This window comes from Eriocheir sinensis, chromosome 57 (assembly GCF_024679095.1).
Source record: "Eriocheir sinensis breed Jianghai 21 chromosome 57, ASM2467909v1, whole genome shotgun sequence".
In the NCBI taxonomy this organism is placed as follows: Eukaryota; Metazoa; Arthropoda; class Malacostraca; order Decapoda; family Varunidae; genus Eriocheir; species Eriocheir sinensis.
The window spans coordinates 7,328,711-7,343,372 of NC_066565.1; the positions used below are offsets into that span (position 1 = coordinate 7,328,711).

Consider the following 14,662-nt stretch of genomic DNA (forward strand, 5'->3'; position numbering starts at 1 on the left):
CCCACCTCCAACTCACGTAGCAAGTTCCCATTATTAGTTAGGACTAAGTCTAATATGTTATCTCCTCTGGTAGGCTCAGTAACTACCTGCTTAAGGAAATTATCTTGTATAACTTCAAGAAAGTCCTCGGCTTCCAGGTCACCCACTAGGTCTTCCCAGTCTATACTCCTATAAATAAAGTCCCCCATTACGCAGACATTTCTACTCCTACTCGCCCTGCCAATCTCCTGTAGAAATATACTCGTGTCCTGCCTGTTAAGGCTGAGTGGCCTGTACATAACTCCTAGAGTTAGTTTTTCTTTCCCTTTGTAAACGTCCACCCAAACTGATTCTGAATCCATGTTAGCTTTGACTAAATTGTCAACTAAACATTTAAGTGAGTCTTTAACATATAGCGCAACTCCGCTCCCTTTCTGCCCCTTCTGTCTTTGTGAAACATCTGATAACCTGTTATTTCAAATTCTGATCTAAAATTTCTATTGGCAGTGTCTATCCATGTCTCAGTGATCGCTATTATGTCAAAATTTTCTGAACAAGCTTCACCCCTTAGTAAGTCTATCTTGTTTCTGAGGCTCCTGCTGTTAGTATAGAAGATTCTTAGCCCGCCCTCTGTTACTCCCCTATAATTACTTCTAAGCTGCCTGGTTATATTATGAGCTAGATGTCCTCTTCCATTACTCCTCCCATTGCTCCCATTACTCCTTCCCCCCTCGCCTATACTAAAAAATCCCTCAGGGTTCCAAGTGCTCGCTCAAGGGAGTCTGAGAGAGCCTCAACACCCTTGAACGTCAAGTGTATCCTGTCACGGGCGTAGAGGGCGTCGTTGCCAAAAAAGAGGTCCCAATTGTCGACGAACAGCCACCCATTGCGCTCGCAGTGCTCAGCAAGTCTGCTGTTCACTGCTATCGCCCTGGACAGCCATCCATCGCCAACGCCCCTCCTTGGCAGGACGCCACACACTACTGGCGACCCACCAGCGTCACGTATCCTGCCTAACAATTCTCTAAAACACCTGAGAAGGTCCTCGCTTGGCACACGAGAAACCGTTTCTGCCACAGCTGAGAAAGACAATGGGGTTCGATCCCTCGCTTGCCATACACGCCTCAGTCCTGTCTGATATATGGCCCACCCCTGCCCCTGGGAAACACACCCTCGTCCTGTTCTTATCCTTGGAGCAAAAATACCTGTCAACATAACGAACCTGACTATCACCAACAACAAGAACCCGACGGTCACAGAAACTCACAGGAGAATTCCGGAAGAGGCTAACAAAGCCTGTGTCTCCGGTCTCTGCGTCTCCGTTCGGGTGGTCTCCGTGGTCGAGTTGTCTGGACCCGTGCCCAATATCAATGGCTACCATGTGGTCAAGTTTTTGTCTCTGTGATCTCCATGCCTTATCCAACCTATTTTCAAAGGTTTTAACTGATGGTGCACTCACTACTGCTTCAGGGAGGCCGTTCCAGATATCCACCACTCTATTACAGAATGAATATTTTCTTATATCTAACCTGGCACGTTGTTTATATATCTTCTTACTATGTCCCCGTGTAGCTTGATAATTTTGATCCATGAAGAGGCCGCTGCATATGTCACTGTCGTACACTCCATTCATGATCTTGAACAATTCTATCATATCACCTCTTGATCGTCTGTATGACAGGGTTGGGAGGCCTAATTTCTGTAGTTGTTCTGGATATGACAAGTTCTTCAAGGTTGGTACGAATTTGGTGGCTCTTCTTTGAACTGCCTCCACTGCCTCAATGTCCATCTTCTTGCTCGGGGACCAGGCTTGGTTTGCATACTCTAGGTGTGGTCGAACTAAGGCAATAAACAATAACTTGAGTTCTGACTCATCCAGTGTCACAAATGTACGTCGGATCAGTCCGACCAATCCTTTAGCCTTATTGATTTTCCTTGCACGGTGTTCTTTAAACTTCAGCTCGCAATCAGTCCAAACTCCCAGGTCCTCTTCCACTGTGATGTCCCTTAGCTCCTCCCTCATGTTGCATGTGACCTTTTCTTCATTTGATGTTCCTAGCCTCATAGCACTGCACTTTTCAGGGTGGAACTCCAACAACCACATCCCCGACCAATGTTGCATCCTGTAGAGATCTTCCTGCAGTCTAACACAGTCCTCTCTTTTACCAGTTTGTCTCGATAACTGATGACTGCGTATTTTGAGTAATTATCAAACCCAAAAGTCAGACCCACGTCTGCACCAAATAACTTTTTTCATATTGGTTACTTTATTCAATTAGCGCAAATTCAGTTAGCGCGACCGCGTTCATCCACCTAATTCTCGCGCTAAATGGGGCTCTACTGTATAATACAGAATGTGTCGTCGGCTGTAGGCATATGCAGGCACGGATATGGGGGTGGGGAGCCAGATGACCCGGGCCCCCCCAAAAAAATATTAGGATAACTAAAATATTTGAAATACCCATGAATTGAGAAAACATAAAATATATCTAAGATACCCCTAAAAAGCTAGAGAGCTGGGGAGCGAAGCCGGCCGCCGCTAGATAGCTCTGGACGCTGTCCTCCAAACTTAAAAAAATTCCTCCTCTATGGTTCCTTGGGCTTTACTATGCGGAGGTGGACAGGATGCTCAGGCAAGATTTACATTTTTTCGGTGTCTGATGTAATTTTTCACTCCTGCAGGGCCAGGGCACAATGGGCAATGTGCTTTTATGGCCCCGCACTCATCTAACAATCTACATACTCGTACAGGGCCGTAGTACGCCGTTCCAAGGGGGGGGAGGGGCTGGGGGTGTTGGACGACCCCATCTGCTAAAATGTCCACTTTCTGAGAGAGTCAAAACGAAAACTGGTACCTTTCTGTTGCATTTCTGGAGAACTCAGGATTTTCTTTATTTATTTTCAGTATTTAAGTTCCGGAATCATATATTGAATATTATAGAGTAAGATTTAAAGGCCTAGGAAAAAATCTTTGTGACCTCATTCCTCACATGCAAGCAGAAAGTGAATTTTAGTGCAGGCCACTATCATCATTCAGCACTTGGAAGAGGAAATAAGGGAAGACTTCCTTGCCTTTGTGCGTGCTCATGACCTCACCGGTAAAGGTTTAGCCTGGCTCCTTTTGTGCACCGTTGAAGACCTCGGATTGAACATGGCCAAGTGCAGGGGACTTGGTTTCGATGGAGCAAGTGCCATGGTGGGAACATTCAAAGGGTGTGCCGCAGTACTCATGAAGAAGTACACCCTGGCCAAGCCAATCCACTGCTTTAGCCACCGGCAGAATCTTGTACTGACGAAGGCGTGTGACGTCAAGGAAGTGAAGATCGCTCTTCAAACACTGACCCAGGTGTACAACCTGACCCAGGTGTACAACCTGACCCAGGTGTACAACACTGACCCAGGTGTACAACCTGACCCAGGTGTACAACCTGACCCAGGTATACAACCTGACCCAGGTGTACAACCTGACCCAGGTGTACAACACTGACCCAGGTGTACAACCTGATCCAGGTGTACAACACTGACCCAGGTGTACAACACTGACCCAGGTGTACAACCTGACCCAGGTGTACAACACTGACCCAGGTGTACAACACTGACCCAGGTGTACAACACTGACCCAGGTGTACAACACTGACCCAGGTGTACAACACTGACCCAGGTGTACAACCTGACCCAGGTGTACAACACTGACCCAGGTGTACAACACTGACCCAGGTGTACAACCTGACCCAGGTGTACAACACTGACCCAGGTGTACAACACTGACCCAAGTGTACAACCTGACCCAGGTGTACAACACTGACCCAGGTGTACAACCTGACCCAGGTGTACAACACTGACCCAGATGTACAAATTCGTTCATTCTTTGAGTGTGCGCTCTCTCCGCTTCACAGAGGTTGTCAAGCTTACCTCGGCCAAGCGCGAAAAGCTTGTTCCCCTGTGCCCCACCAGGTGGATTGAGAGGCATGACAGAATGATGGTTTTCGTTGAATTTCTGCCTGTCATCGCTGTTTTTCTTGAGGAGGAACTTGACGCCACCGCTGGGCTCCTTCTCATCGCCATACATGTTTCCTGCTTTCTTGTTGGACTGGTTGTAGTGGAGTGTATATTGGCACATACTCTCGAGCCGAGCCAAACTTCAGAGAAAAGATGGCGACCTAGTGTCAGCCGATGCCGTGGCATCGAGACCATTTTTGCCAAGTTCAGAGCAGATGCGGAGAATCATTTTCACGACGTGTTCATGAAAGCGGAAGAGCTTTTGGTCGAGGTGGGGTCATCGCATGACACCATCCCTGTGCCACGACTCTGTGGACGACAAACCCAGTGATCAAATGTTCCGTGGGAGAATGCTGAGGAGTACTACCACCGGGCGGTGTACGTTCCGTTCGTGGACCACGTCTTGGCCTCAGCCAAGTTCGGTGATGACACAGTTCCTGTCGCACTTCAGCTCAAGCAACTCCTCAAAGGCCTTGAAACGGATGTTGCATGCGGTTGTGCTTCAAGTGGCAAAGCTCTACGAGCTCGACATTGAATCCCTGACACTCGTGAAGGTGGAAGCGGAGCGCTGGGGATTATCTGTTCCCGTCTTCCAAACTATCAAAGAAGCCCAGGCACACGCCAGCATCAGCATGTTCCCCAATCTCGCCATTCTCTTGAAAACTCTGTTGACGCTTCCAGTCTCCAACGTGGAGGCCGAGAGGTCTTTCTCAGCATTGAAAAGGCTGAAAACCTATCTGAGGAGTACTGTCAGCCAAGAGCGCCTGAACGGGCTTGCCCTCCTCTGTGTCCACCATGATATCCCCATTTCAGTCGAGAGAGTGAGAAGCAAATTCGGCGAAAAAAGCCCCCGACTACTCTTTGCTTGGTGAGGCACTTGTTGAATACTTGGGAATTTGTAAATATATTTCTTTAGATCAGCCAATCTTTGCAAATGTGTTACCTCAATCCCATGTAAAAGAAGCCCTATAAGAATTCCTTTTTATCTTCAGCTGCGTCTAATTTCACATATTAGCTCTTTTTTGTAAAGGTCAGGTTTGTAATTTATATATGACCTGTATTATGATCACCCTTGCTGCTTACATATCGAAATAAACATTTAGTTTTCTTCGAGTGATCGTATGGTGATGATTTCTACCTGTTCAGATCTGCCTTTTTACGGGTCGGATGTGCAATTTGAATTGTTTCTTGTTATTGCTTGCCAGCTTAATATTGATTGCACTTCATATATAGATACAAGAAAAATTCATTTGTCACATATACGTTGATTGCTCGGGAGCTGCGGATTTTAAGCAAAGAACCGCCATCACTATCCATTGGTCTTCACTGTTTGAGGCTGTCGCTAACTTATGAAATTTTACCAGCGGGCTCCCCAAAATTGATTTTCTGGATCCGCCCTGCTTTGTTCCTCGTGTCGACTGTTATATCAACTGTTTTGCTTTCCACTGCTTCATTAATCACACTCTTGACTTCCTCCCCAACTTTCTGCTTGACTTCATCAATCCTAGATTTGAACTCACTGTTCACTTGAGACCTGATATCATCTCTAATTTCCTCCTTCAGACTCTTGACATCACTCTTGATCTCCTCTAAGGCCTCAGTGGTTTTAGTTTCCAGGGCATCCATACGTCTTTCTACTTTATCCTGTCTCTTGGATGTGTTGGTTACTTGTTTGAACAATTTCCCCGCAACAATATCGCATTTGGTACAATACCAGTGAATCTTACTTACTTGATTGCTGCTCAGGAAATTATACACTGCCTCAGTGACCTCCTCACACTTTATGTGGTGCCACATTTCACATAGTTCACAGCCTAGAGCCTTGTCTTCCTCACCAACCTTAACCTTACAGACTGGGCATGTGTCTGTTTGTTTATCTGCGTCGCTATCGTCTGCCCCTGTCAGCTGATCATCCTCGCCCCCAGCCGCAAGGCTTGTTTTGCCAGATCCAACAGTATCCTTGGTTTTTGTACCTGCCTGCTTACTAGACGGATTATTCTTCGAACGATTCATTCTTCTGGCAATATTACTATTGGAGAATTCCTTCACTTTTACAGAGCTCTCACGGGCACGTCCACCCTCGACCACGACCACGGACCCTAGGCCGCCGGTGTGTGGAGGAAAAGAGAACAAGGAAAGAACGAGGACAACAACAACACACTCAGCTTCCGCAAAGGTTGGGGCCGCCTCACCTGCAGGGCTGGACAGCAGCATGAGTGGCCAGGACAAGCAGGAGCAGACTGCTGCAGGGGGCAGGAGGGTCAGTGGTCACCAGATGAAGCAACTTGCTGCTGGCAACTCCATCAACAAAGGAGAGAGGAAGTTTGTGTGTCTGGAGTGTGGAAAAGAATTCACCACAAGGGGAGGCCTCAGATATCACACCTTTACACACACTGGTGTGAAGAACTATGAATGTAAGGAATGTGGGAAACTATTCATCCAGAAGAGTACCCTTGATAGACACACCCTTAAACACACTGGTGTGAAGAACTATGAATGTAAGGAATGTGGGAAACTATTCACCCTGAAGGGTCACCTTGATACACACACCCTTACACACACTGGTGTGAAGAACTATGAATGTAAGGAATGTGGGAAACTATTCATCCAGAAGAGTCACCTTGATACACACACCCTTACACACACTGGTGTGAAGAACTATGAATGTAAGGAATGTGGGGAAAAATTCATCCGGAAGAGTACCCTTGATAGACACACCCTTACACACACTGGTGTGAAGAACTATGAATGTAAGGAATGTGGGAAAAAATTCAGCCTGAAGAGTACCCTTGATACACACACCCTTACACACACTGGTGTAAAAAGTCATGAGTGTGAAGAGTGCGGGAAGAGGTTCAGTGTGAAGCAGGCACTCAATGAACACGTCTTCAGGCACTATGGCCTTAGAGAGTTCAAGTGTGATGTTTGTGGAAAGCTCTTTAAGACAAAGAGAGACATTGCCAGGCACATGAAGATCCACTTCTGAAGTGTGTCTGCCTACAGTAGTTATAGTGACCAGGGTAGGGAAGGGGATGGGAGGGAGAGGAAGGGAAGAGAGAGGAAGGCAAGGCTGCAGTAGGGAAGGGAAGAAAAGGCAAGGAAGGGAATCGAAGGAAAAGGGAAGGGAAGGCAGAGCAAGGAAGGAAAAGGGAAGGGAAGGCAGAGCAAGGAAGGAAAAGGGAAGGGAAGGAGAGGGAGGGTAATGTGGTGTGGCTGGGTATGGTGTGGTGTTATGCGGATGGGTATGGTATAGTGTGGTGTGTGGTGCAGATGGGTATGGTATGGTGTGGTGTGGTGTGTGGTGCGGCTGGGTATGGTGTGGTGTGTGGTACGGCTGGGTATGGTGTGGTGTGTGGTGCAGCTGGGTATGGTATGGTGTGGCTGGGTATGGTGTGTGGTGCAGCTGGGTACGGTGTGGTGTGGTGTGGCTGGGTATGGTGTGTGATGTGGCTGGGTGTGGTGTGGCTGGATGTGGTGTGGCTGGGTATGGTGTGGTGTGGTGTGTGGTGTGGTTGGGTATGGTGTGGTGTGGTGTGGTGTGGCTGGGTATGGTGTGGTGTGGTGTGGCAGGATTTGACTCGGCGACTTTTTACCTCGCTGTTGGTGGTGTTTGCAGAAGGACAAGCAGGACCCGGACGGTGACATCATTATGAGGCTTGAGTACGGTCTCCTGAACTCCTCGTCCCTGGAGCTGATTGGTGAGTTGGCGACCCATTTTTCTTTGTTCGCATGTCTCTCTGTCTCTATCTCTGGTTGTGGCTTTTAATTGATGGGTCTGTCTATGTCTGTCTCTCATTTTCTCTCTCTGTCTCTCTGGTTGTTTTATTTGCTTCTCATTTTCTCTGTCTGTCTGTCTGGGTCTCTCTATGTCTTTGTCTGTCTCTGTTTTTCTCTCATGTTTTATTCGCTTCTCATTTTCTCTCAGTCTGTCTGGGTCTCTCTATGTCTTTGTCTCTCTCTGTTTTTCTCTCTGTCTCTCTGTCTGTCTGTCTGGGTCTCTCTATGTCTTTGTCTGTCTCTGTTTTTCTCTGTCTCTGGATTTCTGTAGCTTATTGTAATGTTTTTTTCTGCTTCTCTTATTTTCTGTGTCTGTCTGTGTCTCTGTGTCTGTCTATGTCTTTGTCTGTCTCTGTTTGTCTCTGTCTCTCTGGATTTCTGTAGCTTTTAGTGCTAATGGTTGTTTTATCTACTTCTCATTTTCTCTGTGTCTGTCTCTTTGGTAGTATTGCTTTCCTTCTCTTTCTCTACTTATCCCTGTTTCATTTTCCTCCGTTCTCATTTTTTGTTCTCTTTCTGTTCTTATGTCTTATTTTTTCACCGTTTTCCTTTCATTCTTTTCCTTTTTCATTTCTCTCTTCCTCTCCTTGTCTTAGTTTTCCCTTTTCATTTCTTCTTCTTCCTTCTGCTGTCTCATTTTCTCTGTGTGTCTGGCTCTCTGGATTTCTGTAGCTTTTATTTATTTATTTATTTTTACAACAAAGGAGACGGCTCAAGGGCAACAAAAAGTGCATAGAAAAAAAAAGGCCCGCTACTCACCGCTGCCATAATAGACGAAAGTAAAGAGTGGCCAAGAGAGAGGTCAATTTGTGGTGGAGAGGTGTCTTGATAATGGCTGTTTTATGTCTACTTCTCATTTGGTCTCTGTCTGTCTCTGTCTCTGGGTTTCTGTAGCTTGTAGTGATAGTTCTCTCTCTCTCTCTCTCTCTCTCTCTCTCTCTCTCTCTCTCTCTCTCTCTCTCTCTCTCTCTCTCTCTCTCTCTCTCTCTCTCTCTCTCTCTCTCTCTCTCTCTCAACCCGTACGCTCTCAACAGCGCGGAGACGGTGGTGAGCATAGCCAAGGGGTGCGAGGAGGAGGTGTGCAAAGTGGACATGCAGACCGAGGTGGCGTTCCTGGATGGGTGAGTCCGAGGGGGATGGGAGGAGAATGTGCGTTAAGATGCGATTGGTTCAGCTGCGTCAAAGTTCTCAAGCTCTGTTCAAGTCCTCAAACTTCACTTGTAATCTTGTCTTAACCTCACTTTCCAGCAATAACAGTTCGCTCTGAGGGGGATGGGATGCGAATGTGTGATCAGTTAAGCTGCGTCAAAGTTCTCAAGCTCTGTTCAAGTCCTCAAACTTCACTTGTAATCTTGTCTTAACCTCACTTTCCAGCAATAACAGTTTGCTCTGAGGGGGATGGAATGCTAATGTGTGATCAGTTAAGCTGCGTCAAAGTTCTCAAGCTCTGTTCAAGTCCTCAAACTTCACTTGTAACTCTTGTCTTAACCTCACTTTCCAGCAATAACAGTTCGCTCTGAGGGGGATGGGATGCGAATGTGTGTTAAGATGCGATTAGTTAAGCTGCGTCAAAGTTTTCAAGTTCTTTTCAAGTCCTCAAACTTCACTTGTAATCTTATCTTAACCTCACTTTCCAACAATAACAGTTCGGTCATCATAGGCAAGATCAACCGGCTTGAGGTGACAGCAAGCAACAAGGGGGAACACGTGTACCTCCCCAGCCTAATGGTGAGCCTGGCGCCGCCCCTCGTGGTCTTCCAGCCTCCTCACCAGTGCATCTTCCACTCCTCCGAGCTTGTGTATAACTTGACCAACCCTCTGAAGAGCAGTGCTGAGGTGAGTGAGGGAAGGGAAGGGAGAGGAAAGGAAGGGAAGGCTGAGAAAGGGAGGGGAAGAGAAGGGAAGGGAAGGTCAAGGAAGGGAAGGGAAGGGAAGGAAAGGTCAAGGAAGGGAAGGGAAGAGATAGGAAAGGAAAGGGAAGGAAAGGTCAAGGAAGGAAAGGGAATGGAAAGGGGAAAGGATAGGGAAGGGAGAGGAATCAGAATCAGAAACTTTATTTCCATTTTATACAATGGTTATTCTTTACAGGCTTAAAACTATTGATCATAGTATATAGAGTGGTTCCCCCCCCCCCAGGCGGGGACTCCGAGGCAGGGTGAAGGTGCGCCATTTTGAAATTTGGGAAAAGATGTCTACATAGTTTGTCTATTTTTGATCTGTTGTCTGTCTGGAAAGCTGGATTTTCTTATAGCCTTCTCAAACTAATGCTTCCTCTACATAGTTTGTCTATTTTTGATCTGTTGTCTGTCTGGAAAGCTGGATTTTCTTATAGCCTTCTCAAACTAATGCTTCCTCTACATAGTTTGTCTATTTTTGATCTGTTGTCTGTCTGGAAAGCTGGATTTTCTTATAGCCTTCTCAAACTAATGCTTCCTCTACATAGTTTGTCTATTTTTGATCTGTTGCTCTGTCTGGAAAGCTGGATTTTCTTATAGCCTTCTCAAACTAATGCTTCCTCTACATAGTTTGTCTATTTTTGATCTGTTGCTCTGTCTGGAAAGCTGGATTACCTCACATCATTAGAATGCAATTGATACCTTTTCTTGGCCTTTGGAAAGAGTTGATGTGAGGGGAAGTGTTGAGGATGCCCGCCTACAGTCCTTGCTGAGCACTTTCTGTGTCTTTCAGAGCGTGTGAAGCAGTTTGCCAACCTGGTCCTGGCCCTCATGATGCTGTTCACCAGGTACAATCACTGGATGGTGGGCGACAAGTTTGAGAGACTCGCCCCCTCACTGGTAATTATGCCCCGTTGTCATTTTTCCTTCTCTCTGTTCAGGGGCAGGACCTAGTGTTTTTTATGTCTTTTTTGTTTTATTGCCCTTGAACCCTAAAAGATAAAACTACATAACCTCCCCTAACTTAACCTCACCTAGCCTTACCTAATGTCTCCTAACTTAACCTATCCTCCCTTACCCTAGCCAAGAAGTCACCCGCCGCAGCCGCCGAAGGGAAGGACGGAGGAACAGCCGCCAACTCCATCGCTGGCGGCTCCACGTCTACTCTCGTCTCCTCCTCCTCCTCCTCCTCCTCTCTCAACATGGACGGTCGAAAAAGGATGTTTAGTGTGGAGGTGTTTGATTGGGGTATGTGGGTTGGTGTTTATAATTTCATTTGTGTGTGTGTGTGTGTGTGTGTGTGTGTGTGTGTGTGTGCTACCCTTCCCTCCCTCCCTCACCCCAATGTTTGTCTCTCTAGGTGTTTGTAGGCGATAAGATGACCTTTCAACACACCTTTCTTTCCTTTATTCTTTCCCTCTTTACAACGTTATTGTAAGTATACGTAACCTTAAACTAATGAAATACAAGTTACGTGAACCCTACCCTCGAGATATGTTATTTTGATCTCTGTACGTATAGGCAAGATTACGTCTCTTAAACTAACGATATATAAGGTATGTCAACCTTAACCTGCGAGATGTTTGTATAAGTAACCTCAATTCACTGGTATGTTTGTATAAGTAACCTCAATTCACTGGTATGTTTGTTTAAGTAACCTCAATTCATTTCATATGTTGTATGTTACAGTGATCTCTGTATGTATGGGGAAGATTACATCCTTTAAACTAGCAAAATATAAGTTACGCCAACCTTACCTTTGAGATATTTGTATAAGTAACCTCAATTCACTGGTATGTTTGTTTAAGTAACCTCAATTCATTTCATATGTTGTATGTTACAGTGATCTCTGTATGTATAGGGAAGATTATATCCTTTAAACTAGCAAAATATAAGTTACGCCAACCTTACCTTTGAGATATTTGTATAAGTAACCTCAATTCACTGGTATGTTTGTATAAGTAACCTCAATTCATTTCATATGTCGTATGTTACTGTGATCAGGGACGTGCACAGGAATTTTAGAGGGCAGTTGCTCAAACCTGAAAAAAGGGCAACCCCCCCCCCACACACACAAACTGCAACAACAACAACAACAAAACACCCTAACAGGCTTTGCACTTTATGCACACTGTCTTTATTAGAATATTACAAATAAGCAAAAACAAAAATTCAGCACTTGAGCTCACTATTTCTAGGTAAATTGAAAAAAATAAACTTGCTTACTTCCATATACATATTTACATAAGGGATATGCTGACAGTGCAAACGTTCAAAAGAGGAGGCGTCTATTGGGAGTCATGTCAACAAAAATCTTCAGGACCTCGTGTTTGTTTATTTCTATGTCCTTCTCTATGGCCAGGAGGAGGAGGTCAGACAGCCGCTCTTGACCACACTGATTTCTGAGCCTGGTTTTAACTAGCTTAAGCTTCGAGAAGGACCTTTCCACTGTTGCTGTGGAGACTGGCAGAGTGGCATAGATTTTGGTCAGCTTGAATAGGGTGGGGAAAATGATGTCTGCGTTGTTTTCCTTGAACACTTCCAGCATGGCTGTCACTGTCTTCTGACACTTGTAAGCTGCATGAAAGACCCTGAGTTCAGTTTGCAGATTGGCCTCTTCACCCTGAAGCCCATAGAAGGCACAAAGTGTGCGTGCTGTGTCTTCGCCTTGGCTGCCACTGACATCCACCCACTTTTCTGGATCAGTGAGTCTCTGCAATGACATCACTATTTCTCGAGTCTTCCCTTCTCCATAGAATCGTTTTTCAAGTTCTTGTCTCAGTCTGTCCAAAAACGTGTAGTACAGTCTTCCCCTGTAGTACTCCTCCAAGGTCTGAGCTTCATCATCTAATGTAGCAGATTTAGAGGTGAAGTGAGGCTCACTTCACCCGGTCAACTGTATAATATGGGATTCATAGTTATCACAGCCTTCTAGGGATCCTTAACTCACTAGTTGTTATAGCAGCACATGTTATCGAAGGTTATTAACTATACAAAATACAGTGAATATGGGGGAGTTTTACCTGCGAGGGGACGTGTGTGAAGGCGTCGCGACGGTCGCGGGGGAAGTGACTGTGACGCCGCGAGGGACGCTTCAAGTACGTTTTTTCGGGAATGAATTAACTAGCTAGATAGCTAATATTGTAAGTTTTCAAATGTGAGAAAATAGTTAAAATAATTTTAGATTGATGAATACTTATATTTAAATAGGTAATTTCAGTGTAATAATGTTTTGTTGGAAGTGGAAATATCATTGGTTACTTTTGCAACAGCACTAGGGGAGGGAGGGTAAAAATAGAAAACGGGGACTATAATAACGTCCCTGGAGGAAATAATATTAGGAAAAAATACACACATTCGTAACACTATTTTTCAGAAGGGCAACATCAGCCGAGAAGGGCAAAACGGCAGTTGCTCAGACAACCTGGGCAACCTACCTGTGCACGTCCCTGGTGATCTCTATGTATAGCGAAGATTAAATCCTTTAAACTAGCAAAATATAAGGTACACCAACCTTACCTTTGAGATGTTTTTATGAGTAACCTCAATTAACTCGTATGTCGTATGTTACTTTGACCTGTACGTATAGAGAAGATTATGTCATTTAAACTAGCAAAATATAAGTTACGCCAACCTTACCTACGAGATGTTTGTATAAGTAACCTCATTTCATATGTTACCTTGATCTGTATGTATAGGGAAGATTACGTCATTTAAACTGATGGAATATAATTTGTCAACCTTACCTATGAGATGATTGTATAAGTAACTTCAATTCACACTTTGATCTCTGTACGTCGAGGCAAGGTTACGTCAGCCCAGCACTCACTGTTTGCTTATTTCTCGTCTTTACGTAGACGTAACATTACGATCCTTGTATTGCTGTAGGATTTGTGTTGTGGAGAGGAAGTATTGCTGTAGGACTTGTGTTGTGGAGAGGAAGTATTGCTATAGGACTTGTGTTGTGGAGAGGAAGTATTGCTGTAGGACTTGTGTTGTGGAGAGGAAGTATTGCTGTAGGCCTTGTGTTGTGGAGAGGAAGTATTGCTGTAGGACTTGTGTTGTGGAGAGGAAGTATTGCTATAGGACTTGTGTTGTGGAGAGGAAGTATTGCTGTAGGACTTGTGTTGTGGAGAGGAAGTATTGCTATAGGACTTGTGTTGTGGAGAGGAAGTATTGCTGTAGGACTTGTGTTGTGGACAGACAAACAACATAATATAATCTTATAACGGAAGTAAGAGTGTTATAAAATTGCAACAGTTTGTCAGAAAGGCCTATTTTAACCCCTTGACCGTGGATTTCCTACAAGAAGACATCACCAAGCTGTAGGAGTGGAATAAATAGTGGCTGCTACAATGCAATGATGAAAAATGTAAAGTTCTGCACCTTGGGAAGGGATATCCAGCACACCAATACCACATGGGAAACACTCCACTATCCACCACAGAGGCAGGGAAAGACCTGGGAGTGTATGTTACCAGGTTACCAGTGAAGGGATATCCAGCACACCAATACCACATGGGAAACACTCCACTATCCACCACAGAGGCAGAGAAAGACCTGGGAGTGTATGTTACCAGGTTACCAGTGAAGGATATCCAGCACACCAATACCACATGGGAAACACGCCAATATCCGCCACAGAGGCAGAGAAAGACCTGAGAGTGTATGTTACCAGGCTACCAGTGAAAGGATATCCAGCACACCAATACAACATGGGAAACACTCCACTATCCACCACAGAGGCAGAGAAAGTCCTGGGAGTGTATGTTACCAGGCTACCAGTGAAGGGATATCCAGCACACCAATACCACATGGGAACACTCCACTATCCACCACAGAGGCAGAGAAAGACCTGGGAGTGTATGTTACCAGGCTACCAGTGAAGGGATATCCAGCACACCAATACCACATGCGAAACACTCCACTATCCACCACAGAGGCAGAGAAAGGCCTGGGATGTTACCAGGCTATCAGTGAAGGGATATCCAGCACACCAATACCACATGCGA

General features: G+C 45.4%; 1 long non-coding RNA gene across 1 annotated transcript in view; it reads right to left on the reverse strand.

Annotated features, from left to right (window-relative positions):
- The window catches only part of LOC126984767 (uncharacterized), a 120,969-nt gene that overhangs the window by 33,792 nt on the left and 72,515 nt on the right, over positions 1–14,662 (reverse strand). Inside the window, exon 5 of the long non-coding RNA XR_007737650.1 lies at positions 11,247–11,308. This is a non-coding gene — a long non-coding RNA (uncharacterized LOC126984767). The remainder of the gene's footprint in view (positions 1–11,246; positions 11,309–14,662) is intronic.